Consider the following 14,683-nt stretch of genomic DNA (forward strand, 5'->3'; position numbering starts at 1 on the left):
ATCCACTCCTTCAGAGTAAACAATAACACAGGCAAATAGAATCACAGCTACCATCGACTGAACAATAATGGGAAAGATGTCAAGTAAGATCTACTTTTGTTTTGCTTTTTACCTCGTGCTCCTAACGTCCTTTTCTACAAGTGATGCGCAGCTTGGTAAAGGCCTGGGTCTGGCATCTCGCACTCGACCCTGCTGTGAACCTGCTCCAAGTGTCCCCAGCTCTGCCTGTTGGCTCTGCCCTGTGGTCTGGCGCCTGAAGCCACAGAGACACAGGGTGGGTGGGAGTGGAAAAGTTACGCCCAGGAATTTCTGGCTTTGCAATGTGAGTGGTAGGAGGGTAGCTGCGTCATGTGCTCCCCCCACCTCCGTCACCAGGTTGGTCTATTCCAAGGCACTTTCCCTGGTTGGCTCTGTCCAGGCTCCAGGCCACCAGCCTGGTGCGGATCCCCCTCTCTCTGCCTCCCTGTGGTTGCAGTGTAGACACACACGCATATTCAGTAACTCTCTGCTGCCCGCCAGACTCTGAGTAGAAAGCTGGGCATTCCTATCGCGGGGAGCGGGGGGAGGGACAGCATTAGGGGAGATACCCAATGTAAATGACGAGTTACTGGGGGCAGCACACCAACACGGCACATGTATACCTATGTAACAAACCTGACGTTGTGCACATGTACCCTAGAACTTAAATTAAAAAAAAAAAAGAAAAAAAAATTTATAGAGGAAAAAAAAAAAAGCCAGGCATTCAGGGTGAAGGTGCCGAGCGAGGACGACATTTTGCTGAACGTCCGTCCGCAGATGCTCCTCCATCAGCTGTTTTTGCATAATAAATGTGGGGAAGATTTTTCACCCTCGTTTTCACATGAGAAAGCTGAGCTCAGAGCTTAAGCTGCTTTGCTGAGGTCACTCAGAAACTCAGAAACTCACACAGCGGGGGTGAGATCTCTGCTCACACCAAAGGCGGCCACCACAGTGCTTCACAGCCACTTCCCGAGTGGCCACACCCACCGGGCACCCAGCAAATGCACCCTTGCCACGCGGTCCTGAGAACAGCATCCCCACCCAGCCTCGGCACTCTGCGTCCTCCCCGGGCCTCACCTTCCTCTTCTGAAACAGGCTGATGATCTCATCCACCTCACGGGCTGATGTAAAGATCTAACACACGGATCCACAGTGTCTAATCTGGGACCTGGTGACCCACTGGCTGGCTGTACACCGAGGAAAGCACCTCGGGTTCCTGAAGATCGGTGGCATTCGAGTCTGATTTCCAGCAACTCCCACTGCCCCGGCAGCCAGACTCTGCATGAGGAGAGTCCACAAACCTTCCAGAATCTGGTGAGGAACAGATGAAATGAGCTAAAGGGCTTAGCAGGAAGTGGGGGCCTGAACCAGGGACCTGGCTCCTGGGTTCCTTCCCTAGGTACAGAAGGAACAACCCCAGGAATGAGTAAGAATGTTTTTCTCTACAAATAACTCACACCCAAGCCTCAAGTAGGCTTAGGGAGTAAGGCGTTGTGTCATCCCCCGCCACAGGAAGCCCAGAGCCAGGGCAGACTCCAGACACGGCATGCGGGGTTGTGACTCCACGTCCCTCTCCAGACACGGCATGCGGGGTTGTGACTCCACGTCCCTGGGGCACCGGTGTCTTCTAGGCAGCTCTGCGAGGTGTCACATCCGGACAAGACAGAGAGGTACTATCTTCCCCTCAGGAGACATGAACTCCTTTCCAGAAGCTTCCTGCAGACTTCCCCTCATGCCTCACGTCTGGAATAGAGTGATCCGCATGTTCCAAAAACAGTCCCTGGTGAGAGAGTTGGCATCGCCATGACCGGGTGAGCCTGGTTGCTCTAAACTCTGGCCGTACTTTAGAAGCACATACTGAGCTTCTAAAAAGGAGAGGCCTGGGCCCCGACTTCCAGAGATTCAGTTCCCTGGGTCTCCTGTAGTCCCTGAGCATCAGAACCTCACAGCCCCGCAAAGGTGAATGCTATGGCCAGAAAGAAACTCCGGCAAAACGGGTGTTGCAGAGGCGTTGCCACGAATGAGACCCACACGGATGGGAGAAAGCAGCTGGCATCCCGTTGAAGAAGATGCTTCCCTGAATTACTGTGCAGAGTTGAAGCTTTGCCTTCCACCTGGAGGGGTGCGTGGCTCTATGACTAAAACACTGGCAACTCCTCTGGCCCTGCTGCTCCCACCCCTTCCTGGGAAGAAACTTTTGTTTTTGTGACGCCAGTGCATTCAGAGCAAAGCCACTCCCAGGCAGTTCTAAGAATGGGGCCTCCACTGGGCCTGTGCAAGAAAGTCAGGGGCCTCAGGCTCCACGCCCCCCATGACCATGCCCACAGGCTCCCAGGTTGTCTGCGGCAGAGGTCAGGGTCTGGTGGGCAGGGTCAGGGATGTCTGGTTGGGCTGAAGCAGATGCAGGCGTTCTGCAGTCACGACTGCCTCCGATTAAGCTCTGAATGGTCTTCCCTGTTCCTCCACCCAGTCATGTGCATATAACATTTCCAACCACAGACAGTGTATACGGTGGTGGTCCTGTAAGATTATAAGGAAGCTGAAAAATTCCTATCAGTTAATGACATAGTAGCCATCTCAACGTCTTAGCACAATTTTACATATATTATATATACACATACATATACTCTATATATATAGAGAGAGAGTGTGCAGCCTAAGTGTGCAGTGTTTACAAAGTCTACAGTAGTCACTGTAATGTCCTAGGTCTTCACCTTCACTCCCCACTCACTCACTGACTCACAAGAGCGACTGCCAGTCCTGCAAACTCCATTCACAGTAAGTGCCTCGCACGGGGCATACTATTGTTCATCTTTCATACTGTATTTTCACTGCACCTTTTCTCTGTTTAGATTCACAAACGCCACTGTGTTACAACTGCAGAGGGCACTCAGTGCAGTAACATGCAGGTCTGAGCCGGGCATGAGAGGCTGTCCCCTATGGCCAGCTGTAAAGCAGCTCACACTGTGCCGGTGTGTGGAAGTTCACTCTGATGCTCACACAACGAAACTGCCCGAAGACCCGTTTCTCAGAACGTATCCGTGTCCTCGAGCAACACACGCCTGACATTTGTAAAAAGGGCGAGAGACAGCTTGTGCTTCTTGGAAAAGGTGCCCATTTTCAACTGGCTTAGGAAATTTTGAAAGAGGGAGGAGGAGTATTAAAGTGGCTAAGAGCGTTTCCTTCCAGCTGGTTGATTCTGCACCTCACACACCTGAACAGTCCGGGAAATAGCCTGGGTAGCAGTGGTGGAGAGTGGTCGCAGTTTACGTTGAAATGGGGGTCTCCACTGCATATACAGCGCCTTGCTGGGTACTGAGGAAGCTCTGATGCCCCCACGAGGATCAAACACGAGTTGTGGAGACAGGACAGGGTGACATGTAGGAGAAGACAGTTGAATGCCAAGTAAGCCCACGTGGGTCGCATGGGTTCAGAGGCTGTCTTCAGAATTACTTCCAGTAGAACAGTCGCCCGTCAAAGGGAGCATATCCAGGAGGGTGTGTGTGTGAAGCTGGAAAAGTGGCTTATACTGGGAACCGGGTGTCTGATACCTCTATAGAGAGGCCGCACGAAGCCGAGGACTGAAGGAGAGGTTAGAGCACCTCAGGCCCAAGCCCTCCTCCCAGCATCACTGGGAACGCGCCAGGGAGGCCTCTTGTTGCTGTTGTTGCAAAATCCAATTGCAATTATGACAACAATAAATTAGGAATTAAGGTACAAGTATGAATAGCATGAGCAGCTTAATTCTTAATAAGAAAGCCTTAATGTGCTTTCAACTAAACCACTTTCTGAAGTTTTCTTTTTTACCAAAAATAAATTATATCCCAAAATTTATAAGAAAAGGTACAAGATAAAAAATTGTCTCCTTTTAGAGCTAAAGTCGTCAGGCTGCAGATATTCGATTGATGTGTCTGTGAGAAGGTGGGAGGGAAGAAGCCTTCTTATGTGAAGCCTTCTCAGAATTTCTACTCCTGGAACCACATGGGGACGCGGAAACCACACATGTGATTTCAGGCAAGTACACTAAAGAGGCAGAGACAGGAAAGTATGTGATTGGACGTGTATCACTGTGGTATTTTCCACTGTCAGCAAAAGGAAAAAGATATTGATTGTTCATATGCGCAAGGAGAATCTTACAAGCACACTCTTCCCGCGGCCAAAGTCCGTTTAATTAGTGTGATAATGCAGCTATGTAGATGTTTACTCTCCACAGATCCATTAGGTTTAAAAGCTCCTAAAATGTTGCTTCTCTGCTGGAAAAGGGAACGCTTTCTTTCAGGCCATTATAAAATACACTTTGCAGCAGTTCGTGCTGATTCCAACTGTCTATCTTTACAGCTGTTAAATCAAGTTTAGACTAAGCTGCCTCCTTACGTATTTTCAGTTTAGACTGAAGGTTTTTCGGTACCTCATGAACCATAACACGTGGAGGTGTCAATGAACTGTGTCCTTCTCTTGTGCCAATCACTCAGTTTGGGCCAATCAAGTGCAGCCAACTGTTTGAACCATGTTCAAATAACGCAAGCGATATTCAAATACCACAAACGCCGAGCTGTACCCAATCCAGCTGTTTCTGCACCTCACTTCCATGTTCTGTGTGTCACTTTCCTTTTTCTATCCATAGATTTTCCTCCATGTGGCTGTGCTGGCCTCTGAGCCTGCTCTGGCTCGGAAGGCTGTCTGGTTCATGAATTGTTCGTTGGTCAGTTAAGCTCCCTTTCATTTAATTTGGCTGAAGTTTTTCTTTTATCTCACTTGCATTTTTTTTCTTTTGAGACAAATAAAAACAATGATTAACAATTGAAAACAAGAATAGAAGTTTCTCATTGTCAAAGTGCATGTCCAGTCCATTCATTTTTTCTTGTCACTGTTAGTCATCTTATACTTACAGAACCACAAACTTCACTTCCTTTCATAGAATATACCTCTTTCAGCTCTGGGAATTACAAACCCTTTACAATTCTACCGGTTTCAGAAAACAAACAGGTTTCTTATCAGAAACTGTGTTCTCTCCCCAGATGCCACTCTTTGCATTTATAATAACTGAAGTTGAGGACTTTGATACCACAAGCATCAAAGCTCTCTATTGGCTGCGTGGTCCACTCTCAAATGCGCCTGAATCCCATCTAAGGACCCCAATTCTTAAAGGCAGGGTACTGTGGTTTCTGAATTCACCATGGCTCCCTTTTTATGGAAGTTCAAAGACAGGAGTAACCTTTGAACAGCAGTAATCCAGAGGTGGCCACACATGACTTCTTCATGTCTTTGGCAACTTCAATTTTTTTAAAGCTGCTGGTCTCTTTTTCTTAATGAATGGCCCTTGTTTCACGTCCGTGGCCATTTTCATCGTCGGCCATCTGGGCAAGCTGCTCTTTCCCTGCGTGCGCGTCCTCCTCCTCTGCTTACTGCTCAGCTGAGTCTCACACGGCGAGCTACACGGAGCTCGTGGGGTCATTTACAGGAAGCGAGGAGCATGACGTGCACCGTGCAGTGAGAAATGTCACACGGGGAGGGGACAGCGCAAATCCGTGTGCAGCGTTCATGGTAAAATATGCCTGCATCACTGTCTGCTTTGCCTTTGAGTGCAAAACAAAAGGCTTCCCTGAAATATAACCAGCTCTACATAGTTTTCAGAGTGACAAGAATTGTCTCTCTTTCCTTCAGTTCCCAGACTTCTCCACAGTTAGTCTCACGTCGTGACATTGCCTGGGGAGGCCAGAGGCCAGCCTCAGAGACGAGAAAGCAGGGAGCTAGGCTTGGCTTGTTTCTTAAGGGTCTAGGTGCCTAAAGCGTAAGAAATTCAGCATCTGCAGAGCCCCGAGGTGAGGGCTGGGGTGCGGCAGAGCCTAGGACTTGCAAACTCGAGACTTTGCCGATTCAAGCCAGCCAGGCTGGGGAAGGGGAAGGCTCAATTTCTTCAGCAACTGGAACTCAACTGTGTGCATTCAGTTTCTCTCAACACATTCTGCTCTGAATCAAACTGTATTTAAAACTATTTTAAGCTATATATTAATGCTGTTTTAAACTATATTTTAAAACTTACGTTAAAGTTCTTGGCTGTGATTACAATACAGGAGATACATTTTGTAGGAGAATGTCCTTGTGTCAGGAAACATCCAGAAATTTTAAAATATGGCCTGTGCAACTTACTTTCAAATGGTTTCCAAAATAGAGAGAGAGGGAGAGAGAGGGTGAATATGGCCAGTGCCAATAATTCATCAATGTACAGTGAAGGCCAAGCAGCTGTTCTTTGTACTATTCTTGTATCTTTTTTGTGAGTTTGAAATATTTAAAAAATTGGGGAAATACTTAGGAATAACTAACAAAAACACAGGATGTGTATGAATCAATGTACAATATATTATCTAAGGATATAAAATGCAGCTCAAATTCATGAAAAACCTTTATATGAGCACAGAAGGGAAAAATGTGAGGTGTTTTTTTCCGGTGTTCATATTTTTAAAATCTCACACATTTACACATTAGGGCATTAAATTGTAACAAAGAAAATACGGACCCTTCACTCATTCATTCTGCCTCTCTCCATTTGCTCAATGAACACTGACTCATCACTCGGGCCCACAGCGTGGCCCAGCCCCGGCCCTCACGCTAGCTCCCCCTTCTGTGCTCTGTGCAAGGCGTGGTGCTCGGTGTTGGGCAGGAGAGAAGCGGGAAGCGAGCGGGGCGGCAGGCGGGGGGTGGGGGGTGTGAATCGGAACAATCGTGGTTCTCAAAGACGCCGGTGCACCCTTCTCACTACTCCAGGCTAAGAAGGGACAGACTTAGAAGCTGCAGAGAGGGTTGTGAGGGCTGTGACTCTGGAGAAAACCCTATCTGCAGGGCTGCCTCGGGATCCACACAGGAGCCCCTCACTTCCAGCTGGTGCCGTGCTGCACTGTTCCCAAAGTGACAGAGCACGAGAATTTGGCCGGGTCCTGCTGCGTGCTGTTGCTGTGTGACCCTAGGCATATTGCTTCACATCTCTGGGCTCAGTCTCCATCTGCACAAGGAGGTGGGTAGGACCAACTACCTCTCCAAGGTGCCTCCGGCGCTGGGGTTCTAGGATGGGCTGCCCTGTTTCTTCCAGCCTGGTCACTTCTTGCAGATTAAACCTGCTGGGATGTAACTGGGTGCTGTGGTGAGGATATTAAGCTCCTTACATGCCAAGTGCTGATGTCACACGTTATCTGTATCTGAAGCCAACAGATTAGTACCAAATTTTGGGCCCACCCTGGCCCTTTGCAGCTCCTCCCTCCAGCATGCAGGCTGATGTTGGAGGGGCACTTTCTCTCAGGAGATCCGGCCCCTCCCGGGGAGCCCACACACCTACTGTGCATGGTGGGATCTAGAAATCTCTGCGTAGCTCCCTTGGCTCCAGCTCTGCTTCTGTCGTGTGAATTCCAGCCTTGATTACACAGCAGGGGCCTTTCGTACCCATTTCTGCTCTTTCTCCAAAATACAGGTGCCTGGGCAACAGCTATGCAGAGAGATTTTTTTTCAGGTCTTTACTCGGTTCCTCTTTTCAGCAGGGAGAAAAAAACAGTGGGGAGAAGAGATGTTTGCTCACTTCATAGAAGCTGGTGAGAGGCAGTCTATCAGTAAGGAATTCGGGGCTTTTTAGGTTTGAATTTTGGGTCATTCTTCCTTCTGATCATGTCAGTTGGTGAGTTCATTTCTACTCCAAAAACAGATGAGCCTTTGAGCTTCCCGAGAGCTGGGACAACGAGGGAGAGGGTTGTGAAGGCTGTGACTCTGGAGAAAACCGGATCTGCAGGGCGGCTTCAGGTCCTCTCCATCTTGGAGTCAGTCTGGCCTCGGGGAGAGAGAATGGATTTTGGAGTCAGACAAGCCTGAGCTGAGGCTCCCTTCAGGTGTTCACTTGGGCAACAACTCGGTGGCTGTGGGATGCCTTGGCTTGTGCGGGACTCTGAGTGGCACGGCCCAGCCGTGACCTCTTGCTGTCCCTCCAGTCCGCAGGGACCTGAATGCAGGTGGTCACCAGCCTCCTCTGGAGCGTCACTTCCAGTAGTTGGTATCTGCATTAACAGCCCTTGGGAGGACAGGGGCCCTGAGGGGGTTTCCTGTCACCGAAGAGGTCAGGTAATATGGTGGGGTTCCTAAGGGATTCAAGATTAGGCTAATCCTGCCCTTGGAACATTTCCCCTGAAACTTCTCAGTCATGACCTTCCAAGATGAGAAGCTTCATGCCAGGCAATGCACAGAGACACCATCATCTCCAAGGCTCAGTGGAGCGAGTCATGCCACCCTCACTTAACCTCATGGGTGAGTAAGCCCAGGCCTGGGGAGCTAGCGAGGGGCAGGGCCTGAACTGGAACTCCAGCGGGCTGGCTGCAGGCCCTGCTGCTTCGGGACCCCACCACAGGGAAGCTCACAGCCTCTCAGCATCGAGCCTAACCAGGCCAGTCAAGAGGTTGGCAAATTCTGAAAACCCCCGATCACCAGCTGCTCTGGTCCCTCCGGCCTCCCTGTTCTCAGTCTGCCCCCTGGCTGTCCCCGGGGGCTCCCCGGCAGGGCCTCCAAAGGCTCCCCTCCCACGCTTCACACCTGCCTGGGGTGCTGCTTTGCTCCTTGAATTTAACTAAATCCAGCCTCTCCTGCACTGTTGGTGTGCTAGGCACTGCACTAGGGCTCTGCAAAGGTAAGTTAGAAACGGTCCCTGTGGCAGGGAACTCACAAATTAGTCTTGGAGAACACAATCTTGAACCCAGAGAAAGCAAATGTCTGTAAACGCGTTTAGGGGGTGAGAGGGACTGTAGACGTAAGCACAGCCCATGGGTTCCGTGCTTCAGAGCCTGGGGAGCACCGCCGCTGTGGAGGGGTCTGCACCCCACGCTCAACATTTCATCCCAACCCTCACAGCAGTCCTCCCAAAGAGCCATTATCGCTCCCACTTTTTGCAGACGAGAAAACCAAATTACAGCCTGGTGACTTTGACCATGGCCATGAAGCTAGCCATGGGCAGTGCCAAATTTCAAATACATGTTGATCTGGCTTCCACGTCAGCCTGATTCCCACCATTCCAGATCCTCCCCTCGGTGCAGCCCAACCCTCTTTCAGAGCTGACGTCTCTGTAACCACCCAGCCCCTAAGTGGAGGGTTCAGGTTCAGGCTCAGGGGCCCCGTCCCGAAGCCTGCTCTTCAGAGACCCTGACACAGAGACCCTGGCACAGACACCCTGGCACAGACACCCTGGCACAGAGACCCTGGCACAGAGATCCTGGCACAGACATCCTGGCACAGAGACTCTGGCACAGACACCCTGGCACAGACACCCTGGCACAGAGACCCTGGATGTGACCGCAGCGGTGAAGGCATGTGTGGAGGGAGGCGGGCGCCCAGGCCCCTGGCCCAGCCCCCTGGTGGTGGTGGGAGGGATGGGAAGGATGGTGCCGGTAGCAGAGCTCCAACAAGGACGAACCCACAGGGTGGAACCAAGGGACCTTCTAAAGACAGAATCTACATCATTCAACAACTACCTGGATGTGGAGAGCACAGCTGAAGGGAGAACCTCAGACGACTGAGTTTTCCAGTTTGGGTGATGGGGAAAATGGTGCAGACACAGACTAAAACAGAGAAGTCCAAAGAGGGCCTGGTTAGGATAAGAGAAAACAAGTTTGATTTTCAGGTTGCCAAGAGCCGGAGGGATAGCTGGCCGAAGACGTTGTCAAACTACATGGATAATGAGTCTATCTCAGGGGGAAAAAGTACCAAAAATATATACATATATATGTTATATATATATATAATATATACATTTAAGCACATAGCATGTATTAAAGTATTTTAAAATGTAGAGCTCAGGAAACCGAACAGAGACTTCTGGGGCAGCCACACAGGGCGGTTGAAGGCAGCAGCATGGAGACTTCCCAGGGCAGTGACTCTCAGGCTTTTACATGCTTCAGAATGGCCAGGGAGGCCCAGCACAGTTCCTCAGCAGTAGAACACATTTAATAAGCGCAGTTTCCTTCCCTAGCAGGAAACATTTGCATGGAGTTTTCAGATCTTAATCTAAAGAAATGAGCTAGCTGGGCGTGGTGGCTCATGACTGTAATCCCAACACTTTGGGAGGCCGAGGCGGGTGGATCACCTGAGGTCAGGAGTTCAAGACCAGTCTGGCCAACATGGCGAAACCCTGTCTCTGCTAAAAATACAAAATTAGTCGGGCATGGTGGCAGGCACCTGTAATCCCAGCTACTTGGGAGGCTGAGTCAGGAGAATGGCTTGAACCCAGGAGGCAGAGGTTGCAGTGAGCTGAGATCCAGCCTGGGCGACAAGAGCAAGACTCTATCTCAAAAAAAAAAAAAAGAAAAAAAGAAAAAAAGAAATGAGCTATACAGGAGTTTCAGAAAATATGGACTGTCTTTTAGTTGCTATTGCTTGTTTGTTTTAAATAAACAGACATTTGCTGCCTTTCAAATCGTACCAGATGGGCACTTATTTAATCTATTAACTACGATATTGACCCTAACCCTAAATTATGTGGGCTGACAGCCGTTGGTTCTCCATTGTCCAGTTGTTAAGAATGGGGACTTGGGAGCCACAAGCTTGAGTTTGCATGTTAGCTGCTACCTAGAAACTGTGGTCTTGGGCCATTTACCCAGTGGCACTCTGGGCTCCTCCTGCATAGCAAGGGCATAATAAGTGCACACACTGCACAGGGCTCTTGTGATGATGAAATAGCAACAACTTGGCACCCAGTAGTTGCTTGACACCTAGTATGCGTTTAACAACTGTTGGTCATGATCTTCATCATTGTTAGCTCTCGGGGAGGGGAACTCATTGTACAGAGAAGCAGCAGGAAGAGGTGCTGGTGAGTCAGAAGGTCGTCCGTGGTTCCTTGAGTCAGTGCAGGAGCAGCCTGCCAGCCTGTGCCACAGCAGAAGCTCATAGTGAGATCTAAGCTGGCCGCCACAGGCTGGCAAGCAAAGGTGCCTTTCACGCCTTCTGGCTACTTGACCACGTTTCCAGTTTGGAGAATTGCAATGATTGCTGGGAGGATCCTTCTTCCACGGCAGCCCGCCAGTAAGCCAGGCACTGGTCATCACTTGTTATTCCCACTCTTGGCCACGACTGGTTTTGGCAAAGGGGACACTGTACGCTCTTCTTGATGCTACAGCAATCTCCCGAGACTCTGCCAAACCTGCCACTGCAGGCTGAAAAGCTGAGAAGTCAAGCTAACAGCCCGGCTTCTTTCTGATCTACATAATTTAAACAACTGCCTGGGCTGACCTGTGTCCTCTTGTTTGGCCAGTCGGTTATTTTCCTAATTTGACTAATTGTTCATCTTCTTGGGCAGCCCGTACCATGAGTCTTGACCATCACCCGTGGCATTGTAAAAACTGACCTTTATTCAGTGAGACCTTCCTGAGTGTCAGTGCTGTATTTAACTCTTTGAAACATAATCTCATTTAGTCCTCACAGCATCACCGAGGAGGGAGATACTATTTCCATTCCCATTTTGCAGGTGAGCAAACTGACACTTGGACCAGGGGGTCATTTTCCCAAGGCCACGTTTTTACTGGTATATGCGTTTGCAGGTGGCTTGAGGACTTAAGATTCTTGAAGATGGTTTGGATCTCCCTTCTGAGCACCCTAAGACATGTCGGGGCCACAGAGGTGCATCAGTCCACCTGAGACCCCATCCCCGGCCTGCTGGGTCTTCACACGTCCTCTGGAAGTTCCTAGCCCATGTCCTGGCCCTGGCTGCCAGCCTTCCCCCATATTGCCATAGTGCCCAGTAGGCTTGTTCCTCACCCTTCCCTTTGTTCCTTCAGCGCAACTCGAATTAAGTCTGCATGATTAACGCACCTCTTCGGGCTGGAGGGCATCACGCGAGGGTCGCAGTGTGGAAAGAGGATGTCAGCCCTCGCTGCTCCCTGAGTCCCACTGCCCAGCCCTTCCACGGACCTTCCTATTCCCCTTTGCCCTTCTTGGCCCCTAGCCAGCCTTCCTCAAGGCTGAGTCCCTCTCCAGCTCTCTCCTCAGAGTCCCCTCAGCACAGGCGAGCTGAGGACAATGAGGATAGCCAAGAGGAGCGGTGCATCTGAAGCGCTTGCACGCGGGCTGCTCTGCCACTCAGGACCGCCGTGAGGACTGTGGAGGAAACCTGTCGATTTGACTTATTTTGCTAGATGATGTTGAAACAGGAGCGTTCCCTGAGACCTCTCACAGGACAAGCAAAAGCGGTGTGGCTTGTCTGTTCATGCCGCACCTGCTCAAACCCCTTATAGGAGGGGAGCACGCAGATGGGCTGGTGCGAGAGCTGGGTTGAACGCCCCTGGGCTGCGGTCCCATGGAAGCCTCCAGGAGTGTGTGCCTGAGGCTCCTGAAGCCCAAAAGTGGGCGTGTGTTACAGTACACTCTTTCAGCTTTGCCACCCACAGGCGGCTTAAGTGTTAACTAGCTCAGTGCCCCCTTGATACCCAGGTCCTTGTCCAGTGTCCAGGAAGAATCGGGTCAGAAACGGACTTCAAGGATGAATGCAGAGGTTTTACTGGGTGGTGGAGGCAGCTCTTGCTGGGATGGATGGGGAGCTGGAAGGAGGATGGAGTGGGAAGATGATCTTCCCCTGGAATTTGGCCATCCATCGGCTGATCTCCTCTCTTGCTGTCCCCAGTCGAACACCTCTTGACGTTCACATGCTCCTTCTCTTCTCTCTGCTGGTCTTCTGTTCTTCGGTTCATCTCCTTGTCTGCTCATGGAGCCTGTGGGTTGGGGTTTATATGGGTACAGGATAGGGGGCCATAGTGGGCCAGAAGGCAGCTTTTGGGCATGAAAACGGGAATGCTCGTTCTCATGTAGGGCCGCAGGTTTCCAGGTTTGAGGCTGGGGCCTTTGCCAGGGAGCCACCCTCTCTACCCAGTATTTCCCTGTCTTCTGTCCATATCTGTGTATGACAGTCTACTTGGTCAGAATAAAGTGAATCCAGAAGAAACAAATATAATTGGCCTATAAGTGCTCTTATTGCTAAGTTACTCTGAAATAATGTGTGGGAAAACCAAAAAGACTCTGACAAGTAGCAAGTGTGTGCAAGGTGTGTGCAGAACGGGAGTGAGAGAGGGCCTTGCTCCTCTGAGGCCTGTGTGGCCGGCGCTGGGCTGTGAGGCATTCCCAGTGTTTTCTCAGAAAGAGAGAAGAAGATGCCATATTCTCAGTGAAGACACAAGCTCAGTAACGTGGGTATGACGTGACAGAGACACAGTTTTTTGCTTATGTTCTTTTCCCTATAGGAAGCTGCTTCTCATGTTTGTAGATAGCTTAGTTTAAGCAGAGATTGGTAGGTGATGTGAGAGGAAACATTTGGGATTTTTAGGGGAAACAAACTATGAAAACATCAAGTGTCATTATTAAATGAGTTTGCAATCCTCTCCCCACATATATTGTTTCTTTTGAGAAAATTGTGGGGCCGGGCGCGATGGCTCAAGCCTGTAATCTCAGCACTTTGGGAGGCCGAGATAGGTGGATCACCCGAGGTCAGGAGTTCGAGATCAGCCTGGCCAACATGGTGAAACCCCATCTCGACTAAAAATACAAAAAATTAGCCAAGCGTGGTAGCAGGCGCCTGTAATATCAGCTACCTGGGAGGCTGAGGCAGGAGAATCACTTGAACCTGGGAGGCAGAGGTTGCAGTGAGCCGAGATCGTGCCATTGCACCTCAGCCCGGGCAACAAGAGTGAAACTGTCTGAAAAAAAAAAATTGTGGTAAAATACACATGACATAAAATTTACCATTTTAACTATTTTTATCGATTCAGTGGCATTAATTACATTCACCTGATTGTGTGGCCATCGCCACCATCCATTTCTGGAACATTTTCCTCTTCCCACACTGAAACTCTGTCCCCATGAAGCACTGACTCCCCACTCCCCAATCCACCCAGACCCTGGAAACTTTCAGTTTTCTTTCCGTCTCTCTGGATTTGAGTCCTCTAGGAACCTCACATAGAAATGATAGTGTTTGCTCTTTGGTGACTGGTTTATTTCACTGAGCAAATGTCCTCCAGGTTCGTCCATGTGTAAGGATGTCCCCCATCTTGAAGGCTGAATAATGTGCCATTGTGTGCACAGACCGCATAATGTCGATCCATTCATCTGTTGACGGGTGCTCGGCCGCTTCCGCCTCTCGGCCATTGTGAACAGACTGCTGTGAAGATGGGTGTCCAAGTATCCCTCCGAGACTGTGCTTCCCATTCTTTGCCTGATGCCTAGAGGTGGAACCGCTGGACCCTACAGTAATTCTGTTTCCTGTTTTGAGGAACTCCCATACTCTTCGCCACAGTGGCTGCACCATTTTACATTATTTTATTCACACACTCTTTAAATAACTGTTTTTTGAAGGCAGAAAACTGTAGGTCACTGGGAAACCAGCCACATCATTGGTGCTCAGAGCGTTGATACCCTGTCTCTCGGGAGCCCCAGCTCTCTGTCCAGTCACACAGATGATGCGTGTTGCCTGCCTAGAGCTGCTTGAATGGGGAGGGGCATGTAGCTTGGCACGAAGATGGACTCCTCTGCCAAAAAGAGCCGCATGCAGAGCCCTCTGGTGTGAAATGGTATTGGAATTAGTTACGCAGGATAATGTCCTTGTTTTGGGAAGTACGTGCATAAGCGTTTAGGGGTAAAGCAGCGGCACTGCCATGCAGGA

Source organism: Colobus angolensis, unplaced genomic scaffold (genome assembly GCF_000951035.1).
Source record: "Colobus angolensis palliatus isolate OR3802 unplaced genomic scaffold, Cang.pa_1.0 Scaffold396, whole genome shotgun sequence".
Classification (NCBI taxonomy): Eukaryota; Metazoa; Chordata; class Mammalia; order Primates; family Cercopithecidae; genus Colobus; species Colobus angolensis.